At 37.6% G+C, this 13,911-nt stretch overlaps 1 non-coding gene across 1 annotated transcript; it reads right to left on the reverse strand.

The window, feature by feature from the left end:
- Nucleotides 1–441: 441 nt before the first annotated feature.
- Nucleotides 442–513, reverse strand: TRNAE-CUC (transfer RNA glutamic acid (anticodon CUC)). Its single transcript has one exon. It is a non-coding gene; the product is annotated as a tRNA-Glu (tRNA).
- Between the last annotated feature and the right edge of the window lie 13,398 nt (nucleotides 514–13,911).

The raw sequence follows: 13,911 nt of genomic DNA on the forward strand, positions 1-13,911 counted from the left end.
GAAAAGAAAGCCAGTGTTCAAAAATGGAAACATAAGCAAATTATAACAATCTAGCAGATAAAATTTTATTTGATAACCAAGATCATATTTTAAAAAATTATATTTAAGTCATTTTATCCATTAAAATAATGTTGTTATATTTTATGTCTAATATTGTTCCAGTTGTGTTCTTTTTTTTTGCCTTATCTTTTGTTTTTTTAAAGATTTTATTTATTTATTTCACACAGAGAGATCACAAATAGGCAGAGAGGCAGGCAGAGAGAGAGAGAGAGAGAGAGGAGGAAGCAGGTTCTCCGCTGAGCAGAGAGCCCGATGTGGGACTCGATCCCAGGACCCTGAGATCATGACCTGAGCCGAAGGCAGCGGCTTAACCCACTGAGCCACCCAGGCGCCCATGCCTTATCTTTTTTTTTAAGTTTATTTATTTTTTAGTAACCTCTACACTCAACGTGGGACTCGAACCCACAACCCAAGATTGAGAGTCTTATGCTCTTCTGACTGAGCTAGCCAGGCCCTGCTAATTCTTTTCTCATCCTTTATTTGCAACCATCCTGTCACTTTGTTTTAGATGTTTTATAAGGTTAAGTTTTTGTTCTTGTTTATCTAATCTGAAAGTCTTTCTATAAATATGTGGACTTAACCCATGAGTCTGAAGACATTTTTTATAAAAAACATTCCTAGTCCTTAACCCATACAAAATAGACTATGGACATAGACACATAAGAGTTAACGTGTAACTGATTCAAATTAAACAATTGTGGCTAACACTTTTATAGACATTTCCATATACTAAACACTGTTCTAAGAAACTTATATCAAATTCATTAATAATTAATGGTAAGAACTATCATTATTCCCCTTACACAGGTGAAAAAACTGAGGGGCAGAAATTTGCCTGAGGTCACACAATTAGTGAGGAAGCTGGAATTTGATCCTAAGCTCTCTGGCTCCAAAATCTTCATATTTGATCACTGTAGTATATTACCACTAAAGACTGAACAATGGTGTTTTACTATCTCCTTACCATCTAATGTGACAAAATTTTTTGCAAGTGATTAGTATTATATTTCTACTATAACAAAGTATCACAATCTTAGAAGCTTAAATCAACACAAATTTACTCCCTCACATTTCTTTAGCTGAGAAATCTGGTGAGTTCAGCTGGGCCATCTCATTTGGGTCTTTGTAAAGCTGGTATCAAGATATAATGAGGTTGCGTACCTTCCTGGAGGCTCTAGGATAAATCCACTTTTAAGTTCATACAGGTTGTTGGCAGAATTCCATCTAAGTGTAGGAGTAAATGCCCTTTCCTTGTGGGCTGTCAGCCAGTAGTTATGCTCAGGTTGTAGAGACTGCCCACAATCCCTGGTCTCCCTTCTCCATCTTCAAGGGATAACAATGAAAAGTTGAGTCGTTCTCATCACTCAGATCTCTGCTTCCCTTCCACTCTATCTGTCTCTTTTCTGGCTTCCTCTTCTGCTTATAAGAGTTCAAGTGACACATAGGATCCACCTGGATGACCTAGAATAATCTCCATATTTTAGTTGATTAGGGACCTTAATTCCATCTGAAAACTCCCATCACAGAAGTACCTGAATTAGTGTTTGATTAAATAATGAGAGAATAAGAAACTTGAGGACACATCTTAGAATTCTGTTTACCTGGCTTTGTTTTTCATTTCTCTTTACTTTCCCTCTCTGAGTTTCCAACCTGGAAATACAGTCTCTTAAAATATTTATCCTGTCTTTGGTATAAGTTAATTTTCCTAGCAGGAGAGCTACAGAAAACTCATTTCATCTGCATTTGGGCTACTTATCTTAATAAGTCCTCTCCTATCAGATTTTTAACTGTATTTCATAAACATACATTTTCATTTCCCATAGGTTTTTGAGATTCAGGGAAAATGGAAAATATTTTTAGCTTATTTTGCTCACCTAGTCAGACCATTATATTAAATTTTCTTCTAATTGAAAAAACTATGTAGTCACATTTTAAATTGGCAACATGATCTACCTATGTTCTTGCCTTTGTCATATAACTATTATGCATATTATTTTGCAATTCTCCATGTTTATATTTCACCTAACAGCAATCACAATGTATACAATACTTTCTTTTACTTTTCAGTCTCAATCTGTAATTTGAAACTGATTATTTCACTCCTTTCTGAACTTTCCAATGACGAGAGAAGGTATACATGAGAAAGGAATTACAACCTTTAAAGCATAGTGTCAAGAGTTCCTGGGAGCAAGGTCCTGTCAACTTATCCTCCCCAAACATCACTTCTACTATTTGACCCTCATATATTACATTCCAACATAATGAGAAATTTGCAATTCTCACCTTTGTACACATGTCGTCTCTCTGGCTCCATTTTCTTCTGCTGACTAGCTCCTATTTGCCTTTCAAGACTAAGCTAGTGTGTCACTTCCCTTCAGGAAATTTCCCTAGCCCAGGTTAAGTGCTTCTTTTATGTGCACCCTTAAAATTCTTCTCATACTTTTATCAGGGCATTTTTTAAAAATATTCAATTATAATCATCTGATTATTTCTACAGCTTTCATACAGACTAAAATTCTTGTGAGAAAAGAGTGTGTCCTGTTAGTCATTTCACTCAGATGAGCTAGGTTTGACTGCCTTTAACAATTTCCAAATATCCATGAGTTAAGACAACATGGGTTTATTTCCTCCTCACACTACGGGAGCATCACAGGTCAGCTGGAGGCTCTATATCATGCACTTTTTACTGACAAAGTCACCATCATCTGTAAGGTTACCAGCTGTCATGGCATTGTGAAGTATAAGACTCAAAAAACAGCTCCCTGACGTGATACACATGTTAGGTCTCCTCACCTTTCCTTGCCAGAGAAAGCACATGGCCATCCCTATGCCCAAGAGGAAAGACAGTCGTACTCTATATGTGCCTGAAGGGAAGAGCTATAAATATTTGGTGAATAGCACTAATGACAATCAACAGCTACAATCAGTCTCTAACCAAGCATGTGTATTAATGTGCTAAGACAGCCATAACACAGTACCATGGACCGTGTGGTTTAAACTGACCTTTATTGATTTTTTTATAAGGACAACAGTCATATTGGATTAGAGCCTACACTAATCCATTTTAGTCTCATTTTAACTTGAAGACCTCTGTAAAGACCCTATCTCCAAACAATGTCACATTCTGTGGTAGTGGATGTTACGACTTCAATATATAAATTTTGGGGTTGGGGGATACAATTCAATCCATAACAATATGTAAAATGATGTCTCTGCCACATGTGAGATCTTTCTTGGGTTAGTGATTAAATCATGCCTGTTCTCATTTCTCTATATAATCTTTATAACTATGATTTGAATGGATATGCAATGTGTTATACTTCTGGGCAGAATAAAACAATATTTATAATTGTTCACTGTCACAGAAAAACAACAATTAACACTTTATCCTTAGAGTTTTTTCCCTTCCCAGTTGATATTTTTTTAGTCTAAGTTCCTATGATGAAATAACTGGGTGTAAATTAATTTAAAACTTAAGATTTCAATATGCATTATGAAAAAGGCTTTCTGAAAAAACAGGTCTGCTAATTAGTAATGTCACTGGCAATGATTAACATGGTAATTTTGGCCAAAATCTTTTGCTATCATTAATTATGTTTTTATATTTACAAAATAGTATCTTAAATTTGCTTCAAAATGGACTTTTTACTACCTAGATGACATTTTCCAATATATTTTTTCACTCTTCAATTAATCTCTGCCTTATTTACCGTTTTACATCTGTTTCTGCTCAACATTGTCTTCCCAGTACCCAATAAGGCCGCACATTTTATGGACTCATGCAGTGGTTAGAAGAACAGCAAATACCAGGGAATGAATGCTGACTCCATCACTTAATGTCAGTGAAATCTTGGGTTAGTTCCTGTGCTTACTTCCTATGTTTAGTTTCCTCATTTATAGAATGGGAATTGTACTATTCCTTACTTCATAGGTTTCCTCAGAAGATTAAATGAGTTCATGCATATCTAATATTTAAATCAAAGCATCTAAGATGGTAAGCATTCAGGAAATGTAGAGTTTTTTTTTTAATGATTTTATTTATTTATTTGACAGACAGAGATCTCAAGTAGGCAGAGAGGCAGGCAGAGAGAGAGGAAGGGAAGCAGGCTCCCTGCTGAGCAGAGAGTCCGATGCGGGGCTCGATCCAGGACACTGGGATCATGACCTGCGTCGAGGGCAGAGGCTTTAACCCACTGAGCCACCCAGGTGCCCCATTGGAAATGTAGAATTTTTATTAAAATGATTTTCCCATACAATTTGGATATTAATTATCTTCTTAAAAAATTGAGTAAAATCTTTCCAAAGTCTAAAATTGAAAGTCTTTCCTCCTCCAGCTGTTTCTTGCCAATTTTATGAGTGTTTTTAAAATCAAATTTATTGATATATAATGTATTGAGACACAATGTATTATATCATTTTAATTGTGTATTGTGTATTTTGATCGATTTTGAAAATTTATACACCCATGTAATCACCATCAAGAGTGGAAAGACATCGGGTGCCTGGGTGGCTCAGTGGGTTGGGCCGCTGCCTTCGGCTCAGGTCATGATCCCAGGTCCTGGGTTCGAGCCCCGCATCGGGCTCTCTGCTCAGCAGGGAGCCTGCTTCCTCCTCTCTCTCTGCCTGCCTCTCTGCCTGCTTGTGATTTCTCTCTGTCAAATAAATAAATAAAATCTTTAAAAAAAAAAAAAAGAGTGGAAAGACATCATTATTCCTAAAACAGTCCTTGTGCTCCTTACCAAACAAGCATCAATGCCTGCATGTTTTGCCCCTAGTGACCACCAATGCTCTGTGTACTCCCTTTTTTCCAAAACGTTGGCTTGCAGCTTTCAGAGTGACCTTAGCCTCCTTGTGTTCAGATCCTCTTCTTCTCAATTTAAGCCACTGGACTTCCAGACCACCCCCATCCTACATTTCAAAAACTTATTAAGTAGAAAGCCAGCATGTAATAAAACACATCTTATTTGTTTCTTTCTTTCAAGGACAGCCTGAAAATCGCAGTTGCATGTATTTTGTCCTACTTCCTAGTTTTTTTAATAAGAAGTTAAGTCCAGGGGCACCTGAGTGGCTCAGTGGGTTAAAGCCTCTGCCTTCAGCTCAGGTCGTGGTCCCAGGGTCCTGGAATAGAGCCCCACATCAGGCTGTCTGCTCAGCGGGGAGCCTGCCTCTCCCTCTCTCTCTGCCTGCCTCTCTGCCTACTTATGATCTCTGTCTGTCAAACAAATAAATAAAATCTTTACAAAAAAAAAAAAAAAAGGAAGTTAAGTCCAGTCCTTGTTAAACCATCATGGAGACTAATGGAAGTGTAAAATACTTGTTTAAAGAGTTTATGTTGTAGTAAGTGATATGTTTACAAAGTCAAAAAAATCAAATTTCATCCACAGGTATGAGAGAGTTTAAAGGCACATGTCTTAACAACCATGCAACACCCTTGGTCTAGACAGGTTCCTTACATAAATGTGAAAATACTTCCCATGAAAATTTAATGAACTAAGATACTCTATTCCCCAGCCATGTCAGGTGAAGAGCATATTATGCCACCAATAAAAATTGTACTAAAAATATTTGATGTTACATTAAAGATTTGTTAAGAATTGATAAAAATATTCAAATAGATATTACTTTATATTTAAAGTCCTAAGATCTCTGTTCCTTGTCATTATGCCAAGTGAAACTTTATCTGCAATCACATTTTGATTTATCTTCTTAAATAATACATACTATTGTGTTATTTATTTATTTATCTTATTCATCTATTACTTTTGCCCCCATTCTACTTCAGGAACCCTCTATCCTAGTGAAATTTCATTGCACTAAAAACATGGTTGATCATTCATCAGATAAGAAAAGCTAAATAGAAATATATAAAACATGAACAATAGTCTCCAAAGAAATGATATCCCATCTAAACACTTGTGATGTTTGAATAAAAACAAACCCAACTCAATGCTCTCAAAATCTGTTCAACACACACACATATTCATTTAGTACATTTTTTTTTTTCAAATCAACACTTCCCAGTACCTAGAACAGTACTGGTAGACCATAATTACCCAATCAATATTTCTTATTAAATTATTACTACAGGAAAGAGAAGATAGAAAGTAAAAAATAGAAATATCCAAACTTAAAGAATATGTATTCAGTAGTATGCCCACATTATTACATAAATTGAATAAAAATGTTTTGTTTTGATCACAATTTGGGTAATTGATTAACAATGGCAATGATTCAAAAGTAAAAATTGGCTAAAGGGCTTCCTAAATTGCAGATTTCATTGTGAAACAGTTTATAAATGCAGTTAATTCAATACTTGTTCTTTTGGTTCTTGAATAAATTTAATGGAACCAATAACATATTTCCTTGGTTTTAATTATGCACAGTGTGCATTTTTGATGTTGCCAATTTTCCTAAAGCATAGCAAATGTTGCCTTTTACTCAATAGCTTGACTTTGTGAATTACATGCTAAACATTTTCTTTTTCTTATAACAACTATTAAGCACACTGACACCCACACTGTCCCAGCACAGCCAGGCATCCCTGTGATGCTTTTAGTAAGAAAATAATTTTTAAGTGTTATATATATATATATATATATATATATATATATATATATATGGTTAAATATTAAAACTAAAATAACCTTAATGGAAATTTGTGAGAAGAGTTGGTGGAAACCCATCTAGTGCTGACTTTTAAAAATATCTGTGCTTCTTTTAACTCCGTATTCTTTCTTCTCTTTTGCTGTTTATTAAAATATACTTGCATGTGTCCGTATGTGTGGCACGTAGGTGAGTGTATGTGTATGTGTTTGTGTGTATTTGTGTGTGTATTTGTGTGTCATCTTGAAGAAAGCCAGTTTTATTATGACTCCAGTTATTCAAGGCATCATTCTTATAAGATGCCTTATTCTGAAGAGGTCATGGTATCATTGATGCTTATTGAGTTAAATGAACTAATGTCCTGTTACTCAATATATTGGCTTATGCCCTCCCCCAACCCCCAAAAACAAAAACATTCTCTCCATATTGATTTCTTTTTCTTTCACATATTCATTCACAGAAGAGTTAATAAGTGTGCACATAAAGCTAATCAATTACATACATTGAAATACTTTTTTAAGGTGTCTTCTACCTTTGTTTTCTGAATAATGGGAACATTATATGAGCTACATAAAACCCACATGAAGTAGGTATATTTCAAATTAACTAGGATGACCCTTTTTTTTTCTCAAGTAGCATCAAGAATTGTTGAGAAACTCTAGACAAAGTTTTACTTTGATTACTCTTTCTAAATGCAACTCTCCAACAGCCTTTCTAAAACTGTATCAGTAAATGTCATGGTCAGTTGTGTGAAAACATTTACAAATGGCTTTGTTACATGGGAAGCAAGTGTCAGGAGGAGGAAAAAGGAAAAGTTTTACCCAAGGTCTCAAAATGCATGCCAGGTTCTCAATGTTGGAGGAGGCAGAATCATAATTAAAGTGGAGTGCAAATTGGCAGTGTGGTTCAAACATAAAATCAAAATAAAACAGAAGGGACAGTTGTGTGTGGATTGGTTAAGACTAGACAATTTATAATTAAAATATGATAGATGATAGATTAGATAGCTAGGTGAATAGGTAGATAGATATATTCATACATACATAGACAAATAGACTTGGAATTAAACCCAAAGACAGACATAAATAGGGTTGAGAATTCAGGACTCTGGGATGGGAGTGTGTAATTTTAACTGGTTTCCAATTCCTATTGTTAAGGCTGACTGAGGTGTAGAAAGATGCATTGCTAGGTGTATATTAATAGTCCATAGAAAATTAATAATAATCTATTGAACATGTATATATGCAAATGCTGTAGTATAGATTTTATCCTTAGTCCTTAACAGTAGTATTGCAAGAGTTGTACCAATTTTATCTCCAATGTACAGATGATGAAACAGAAGCTTGGAGAAGTCAAATATCTTCCTCGAGGTCATATAGCCACTGAGTAAATGATCGAGTCACAATTTGAACTCAGGTCTCTGTGATTGCTGCACTGGCAAACGTGGTACTCACTAGCCATTTGTGACTATTTATTTTTAAGCTAATTAAAAGTCAAAGATTTACAAAAAACAGTTACTCAGTTTCAAATGCTCAATAACCAAGTGGGTTTAGTTACTCCCATACTGGACGGTACAGATACAGATTTCCCTCTTTGCATAAAGTCCCATGGATCAGTGCTCCAATAGACTGAATTGCTTTGTCAGAAGCTATATTCTCTTACATTATGTAATAGGGCTTATTTCAAAAATAAAAATAGTTCCCACCCTTCCCCAAGAGGTTATAGTTAGGATTGACATATTCTCTTTCCCTATTCAGGGCTTCTCAGTCTCAACACTACTGACATTTGGGGCCAAATAGTTCTTTGTTATGAGATTATCTTGTGCATTGTAGGGGATTTAGTAGCAACACCTCTGGTCTCCACTCACTAGAGGATGCCAGTACCATCCTCTCCCAGTTGCAACAGTCAAAAATTTCCCCAGAAATTATCAAACATCTTCTAAGACCAAAGTCATTCCTAGTTGAGATCCACTTCATGATGCAATTCATAATAAAGCATGAAAAAGGAACAAAGCTCAGTAAACTTTGAGGAGACAGACCTTTATTAAAAAAAAAAAAAAATCAAGAACACCTGGGTGTTTTAGTAGGTTAAGCGGTCAACTCTTGGTTTCTGCTCAGGTCATGATTTCAGGGTCATGAGATCAAGCCCTGCATTGGGCTCCTTGCTCAGTGCAGAGTCTGTATAAGATTCTCTCTCTCTTTCCTTCTGCTCCTCCCACTCATGGTCTCTTTCTTTCTTTCTCTCTCTCAAATGAATAAATAAATCTTTAAAAAGGAAATCATAACAACATTTGCACCTCTTGAGCTATGGACAGTGGGTAGGCAGAGACAGTGAGGTCACCAGAAAACTTCCTTTCTCATCAACAGTTGGAGCTCTCAGGGCTGTGCCTCACAGCCAGCCTCTCAGCTGGGCTGCTGTCTGAAACCCTGTGGATTTGTGAAGTGATACACTGATCCACTAACTTCAAAAAATGAAGCAATGAAAGAAAGAAAGGAAGAAAGAAAGGAAGAAAGAAAGAAAGAAAGAAAGAGAGAAAGAAAGAAAGAAAGAGGGAGAGAGGGAGGGAGGGAGGGAGGAAGAAAGAAAAAGAAAGAAAGAAAGAAAGAAAGAAAGAAAGAAAGAAAGAAAGAAAGAAAGAAAGAAAGAAAGAAAAGGACAGCTATGTACCATGTGCCAGGACCTGACTCTCTGTGACCTTTTCACAATATGTTGTGTTCTCATAGCAACATTGTTAGTTCAGTTTCCTCCAGAAACAGACCCTGAAACAAGGGACTTGAGTGCAAGTCATTTCTTTGGAAGGTGGTCTTAGGAAAACCAATAATGGTGTGAGTTGTTGAGATAGGAAGGGAATATAAGAAATAAAGTGTGTTATGAATTCAGTTACCATGATGGGTATCTGGAGTGTAATCCCACTGAGCGATTCTGAGTCAGTGAGGATCCTTCTTCAGGGTTTATCCTACACAACCCATACAAGAGAACTAGGCTATTTGTACACCAACTCTAGTCAGCCACGAAGGGAGGGCTCCAAGGAGGTGGCAGGTCATTTATCAATGCTTCAGCACTTCTAGCTTTCCCTAGACAAACAGAACAATCTCAAGTCAAAGAAAGCTCTCTAGTGGTTGGCAGGCTCCTTTTAATTAAAGAGCTCCAGGCAATGGGACAGGGCACAGACAGACTGTCAGAGCAACCAATAGTAAGTAGAATAAATATACATTGATAAACATATTTCCAAATCTCTATCTCTATACCATCCCTAGACATAGGTGATTAATATAGAAGTTAATAATATATGATGTCATACACACCTGGATGCAAGTCTTTAAGGCACTTTTCCTGGTTCCTAGCCTACATTGAGCACTAGGAAGTCATGTCAAGGGGGGCAAATCTTTGAATAGGGAAGAAGCAATACAGATCTTTATCTCCTGATGCTTTCACCCTATTTCCCATATACTCAGGCCACATTAAGTTCTTTCTTGGTTGCGTATGCTTTATATGGATTACTGCCATTGAATCATCACAATCTCTAGGGTGGGTGTTATTAAGATAATTTTTACAAAAGACCGTATTAAGGCTCAGGGTGGCTTATCAAGGATCACTTCACTAATAAAAAGTGAATAAGCCTTAGGAATCTGCCCTGAAGGACCATGTTCTTTTTTACTTACAACAGAAGGAATGGATATATATGGTGAACTGTGCTATTCCTAATGAAAAAGTGACATCTGGAACATTTGTACGACAGCATGTCACGGGCAAGAGGGCCAAGACCCACATAGAACCTTCAGGGTCAGTACAGAAAAGAAGGACCTAGTTTCCATCTTTGGGAAGAGCCATATCTATGGAATCAAGATGGCACAATGGCTCTTGAAGTTGAGAAAATGAAAATGACAAAACTTAAGACAGAGGCTTCAATTGAGAGCAAGAGTTACAGACCTGTTCAAGCAAAATTGTTGCATAACTATTTTAAAGTCTGTTGTAAGTGACACCCTTAAAGTCTTTCTCTCTAGGAAGCTCTAGAACCCTCAAGATTTCACAAATTTAAGTTCCAGAGATTCAGGACACACAGCAGACCGCAGACCATCCATGGAAAATCAAAGAGCCAGCAAATCAGCAGGAAAATAGAGAGCCTCATCAGGAGAAACTATCACACAGGGACGGGAAGGTCTTATCAGATAAAATAGATATCCAGCTTTGAACATTATTGAAGGCTACACCTCAACTCCTGTTCTTACGGAAAAGCACAGACTTCATCTGGAGAGCACCTCAACTCCAGGTCATATTTTATTCATATCTCCTGTCCTTTAATGTTGAGCAGGTACACATCAAGCTCCAGGAACAGCTCCAGAATCCATGGTTGCCCAAAGTATGTGTGCAAATTAATGCTTAATAACGGCTCTCTACTGAATATTTAAATAACATTTAAATGGCTCTCAAATATATAAGCTGTCCACTAAGAAACAACAAGGAAGGTCTTTAAGGATTTCTCAAAGATAATCAGGCTTTAAATGTCTGTTTGAGCCACAATATTTTGACAAAGTGTCAAAAGGAGTCAAACTATACATAAGCATGCCCTGCCCCCTCACCCCCAGCCCCACAGGCATCCGTCCACTTAGCTGCCTTTGCTTTTCCTGCTGGCATTTTACCAGGTTTTTGATCCTAGTTTTGTGACACTCGGGAGTCTCCAAGTACCTTAAGGACTATCAGATTCCCATAATGAGATTAATTTTAGTTCACTTCAATTTAAAAAGCAAATATATGTCAGACTGTACTTTCAGGAAGAGAAAATGACACCACAAAATTAAAGGTCTCTGCCTCCTGGCAAGCTGACAGGGCTGACCTTGAGCAGAAGCAGATGATATTTTCTCTGGGGTGTCTTTCCCACCTCTTTGCAATCAGCATCTACTTCTCAGGAGACTACTGCGTTCCCTTGGCTTGCTCCCAACTGCAATGACTGGGACAGCGAGCATTCATGGGGCATGATCAACTCTTAGCTAGGCGTTGCCCTAGGAAAGTGGTGCATTTCTCATCACAGCAACCCTGCACGTCAGCAGCTGAACTCCCATTCCACAGATCAGGAAAATCTTTCAAAGATGTTAACTACCTTGCCTAAGGATCTTAAGTAATAAATGAATTGGCTAGGAATCAAAAATTTCTCTAGCTCTAAATCCCTTCTTGCCTGATAATGAGTAGAGAAAAATTGTTCTTTGTTGTTGTTCTTTTCACTTTAACCTTTGCCTGGTAAGATGTTTAATTAAACATTAGAATCTACCTCCAAAGCATTTTGAGGCAGGTTAGCTTTTCCAGAAACCCCAAACAGGAGTGATGAGCAATTAAGGTTTGAAATCAAGAAGTCAAGCACAATGCAGGCTGATTGGTAGGGCATGGGATTCCTTTATAGCGTTCCCCATAAAGACACACAGGACTGATGCAGAACCTGGAACTGAGTAATCAATAGACTAAAGAGATATTAACCTAATGTTCTTAAAAAGGAGATTTCACAATAGAGTAGAAGCAGCAAAGAGGAAGAGTTTGAACTAACAGAGTGAGAGGCATGATCAGAAAAAGTAATAGTGGGGCGCCTGGGTGGCTCAGTGGATTAAAGCCTCTGCCTTCCGCTCAGGTCATGATCTCAAGGTTCTGGGCCCTGCATCCAACTCTGCTCAGCGGGGAGCCTGCTTCCTCCTCTCTCTCTGCCTACTTGTGATCTCTCTCTCTCTCTGTCAAATAAATAAATAAAAATCTTTAAAAAAAAGAAAAATTAAAAGTAACAGTAGGCAGATTAAGAGAAAAGTCAGGGAAAAGAAAGCAGGTGTCACACCACCAACTCTCACTCTATGTTTTACTTACAGTACATAAGGATCTATGAACCATGTTAACATTCATCATCTCTTATAACCATCAAATGTTATTAGAATGCCCAAAGTTCTTCTGCTGGAATTTGAACCTAGATATATCTGATTCTAGGATATTTCATGACTTCCACAATATTTATAAATGGAGGAACATCCACTAAATGAAATCGGATTTAGAAACGATCAGTTCTTTTATGACTGGTACCTTTAAGGGCGCAGATACTGAGACATCAGTTCCCTTATACTATGTAATCATGTTCATAGTATTTATTTTTTTTTAAGATTTTATTTATTTATTTGACAGAGAGAAATCACAAGTAGGCAGAGAGGCAGGCAGAGAGAGAGGAGGAAGCAGGCTCCCCGCTGAGCAGAAAGCCCAATCTGGGGCTCGAACCCAGGACCTGGGATCATGACCTGAGCCGAAGGCAGCAGCTTAACCCACTGAGCCACCCAGGCGCCCCGATGTTCATAATATTTAAATTTATACTAAAAATCTCATGTCATCATGAAAAAAAATTTGCACTTTGTTTAGCCATCCCTTTCAAAAGGCAGAGTTTCATTTAATGTATCTAAGAAAGTTTTCCATGTTTATTATGACATTTTTGAAAACAAACTTCAGTCTGGAGGAGGAAGTCAAGAGCAATATCTTTTTTTTTTATTTTCCACAGATATAGAAAATAGTCCTCAACTGTGGCTGAACAACATATCTTATATCTCCTTACTCCTTTTTCTCACATTACAGATCCTTGACTTTCCAAAGTACAAGTCAGAAAACTCAGTGTAAGCCTCTCTGCAGCTAGGTGCAGGCACATGACCAAGCTGCTCAGGATTAGGAGCTCCCACAGAGACATGGATTTGGAGGAGAGCCATATGAGAAAAGGATTACACATTCCCTTGCAATGGCAGTAGCAGGGGTAGAGGTGTAAGTGCCCCAGGGACCAGTCCCCATATCCTAGGTGCATAGACACAGTGGCAGTCAATTTTTTTTTTTTAAAGATTTTATTCATTTGACAGACAGAGATCACAAGTAGGCAGAGAGGCAGGCAGAAAAAGAGAGGAAGGGAAGCAGGCTCCCTGCTGAGCAGAGAGCCCAATGCGGGGCTTGATCCCAGGACCCGGAGATCATGACCTGAGCCGAAGGCAGAGGCTTTAACCCACTGAGCCACCCAGGTGCCCCGGCAGTCAATTTTTTGACTACTGAAATCTGCACCCCCATTTGCCTTATTTCTATCCATTTCCAACAATGCCCTCTCATTTCGTGATTTGGCATCAGTCATGGAGGAAGTAACTTCCTCATCTGGCTGTAGTCCTCCAGGAAATTCTAACCTGATATACTTGTCTGCTTAAACCTAATATACTCGTCTGCTTGATGGAGGCAGCATAGAGTCTGTTGTTTACA

The sequence above is a fragment of the Lutra lutra genome, chromosome 2, assembly GCF_902655055.1.
Source record: "Lutra lutra chromosome 2, mLutLut1.2, whole genome shotgun sequence".
NCBI lineage: Eukaryota > Metazoa > Chordata > Mammalia > Carnivora > Mustelidae > Lutra > Lutra lutra.